Raw genomic sequence first — 2,454 nt, 5'->3', positions numbered from 1 at the left:
GCAACAAAGCTAGATTAAGGTGCAAAGGGACAAATCTCGCGCACCTTTAGGCATGGAATTCAATTACATATGCATTTGGAGACTTCTACTTATATACTTGAAGTCTTACCTTCATACTTAGAGTATTTGAATGCTTCAACCTGTATACTTAGAGAATTTGGATACTTCAAATAATAAACTCGAAGAATATAAAGACTCCAATTTTCATACTTGATCTAATTTAAAGACTTTCACCGTACTAATAAGAGATTCATATTTTGTAAGGGTTTGCCCCTTCCATAGACCCATCAATACTTCGTACAATTCTAAAATTTGATGAGACAATAGATAATATACATATCGCTTTGACTTTTCTTTGAATTTAAGTGGGAACATTTTTTTTTTGACACTCATGCAACTGAACTTAGAATATGGTTCTAAGCGCCTACGTACCTCAATAAAGAAGATCAAGTCACAACGTAGTTCTGGGGATTTGAGTGATTTTTTTTTGGTTGTGCCGTACATAGTTTATACTCTTGCGGGCCAGGAGTAACATGCAGTTTAGGCTCGTACCTTAAGGAGCATCATCTTCCTTCAAGGATAGTATCTCTTTAGAAATTTGGCATTAATAGGACCGATCCTTAAGCCATCAGCATCAACAAGCTTGTAAGCACCATTTGATTATGCTTCTTGTACGACATATGGTCCATCCCACTTTGAGGCAAAATTGCCCCCAGACTTGTGCGAAGTAATGATTGGTCTTCTTACTGCGAGAAATTGATCTCCAACTTGAAAGCACCTCAAGCGAACCTTCTTAAAAAGAAAGATAGACGAGCTTGATAACATTCAAGGTTTTGTTGGGCTTCTAACCTCTTTTCATCAAGTGCTTCTAACTCAGCAAGACGTAATCGAGCATTTTCTTCCTCAGTGAGCCCTTCTTGAATAGCAAGTCTTAAGGAGGGTATTTGACGCTCGAGTGGCAGGACTGCTTCAACTCCAAAAGCAAGTGAATAAGGTGTTGCTTGAGTTGGTGTGCGATATGTTGTCCTATATGCCCACAAAGCTTCTTCCATTCTTTCATGCCATTCCCGTTTGGATTTGGAGACAACTTTCTTGAGCAGGTTGCATAGAGTTTTATTGAATGCTTCAGCAAGACCATTAGCGGCAGCATGGTACATAGAAGATTTACGCTGCTTAAAGTAAAAAAGATCACAAATCTTGTTCATTAACTTGTTATCAAATGGTTTTCCATTGTCTGTTATTATATATCGAGGGATGCCAAAGCGATAGATAATATTTACTCGGATGAAATTTGCAACATTTTCTTTCTTCACCTCTTTTTAGAGCGACAACTTCAGCCCATTTTGAAAAGTAATCAGTTGCAGCCAAGATGTACAAGTGTCCACCAGAAGACTTTGGTAATGGTCCTACAATATCCAGTCCCCAAGCGTCAAATGGCCAAGATGCGATGGTTGGGTGCAATACTTCGGGTGGCTGATGAATGAAATTCGCATGAAATTGACAAGCATCACATTTTCTAGCATAATATAAGCAATCTTTCACCATGGTTGGCCAGTAATACCCTATCCTCTTTATGTGAAAATGAAGTTTGGTCCAGATTGATGTGATCCGCATACTCCTGAGTGTGCTTCTTGCAGAGCTTGAATCGCTTCTTCCTCTCCCAAACATCGTAATAACATACCCTCAAATGATCTTCTATATAATGTATCCTTGTAGTAAAGGAAACGAGGTGCACGACGACGTATGTCAGTCCTTCTTCTTGGGTTTTCTGGAAGTATCCCATAACATAGATAGTCAATGATGGGTTGTCTCCAATCTTCCTTCGCAGCTTCAACAATGGCGACGATATGATCAAGCTTATTTTCAATATATTCTTCCTCATTTGATGGTGGTACTATCCATTTTTGACAGACAGTTACTTGCGTTTGATCAGGAAGGGTTAGCGTTGAAGCTAGAGTAGCCAATGCATCAGCTTTCTTATTCTCTGTTCGACGCACCTTTTAAAGGTTACATCCCCAAGCCATCTTATCAACTTTTGAGCATAATCAGATGAGGTTGCAATTCAGGCTTTTTTACCTCATAACTTCCTAAGAGTTGATTAATCACCAATTGAGAGTCACCAAAGACCTGGAAATGTAATTGTTTCATGTCAACGGCCATTTCAAGTCCAAGTATCAGTGCTTGATATTCAGTGACATTATTAGAGCAACATTGTTTTAGAGTAAAAGAGAATGGTAGAATCTCTTCTTGTGAAGTGATGAACACCACACCAGCAGCAGCTCCGCCGCGATGTGCCGCCCCGTCAAAGTACATTTTCCAAGGAGGTTGAACTTCAATTAACATCGCATCTTCATCAGGAAACTCATCAGTTAACTCCCAATCATTTGGTATAGGATGGTCTGCTAAGAAATCCGCTAGTGCTTGTCCCTTCACGGATTTTTGAGGGATGTACAC

Source organism: Solanum pennellii, chromosome 1, assembly GCF_001406875.1.
Source record: "Solanum pennellii chromosome 1, SPENNV200".
In the NCBI taxonomy this organism is placed as follows: Eukaryota; Viridiplantae; Streptophyta; class Magnoliopsida; order Solanales; family Solanaceae; genus Solanum; species Solanum pennellii.
This window is presented reverse-complemented; position numbering follows the sequence as displayed.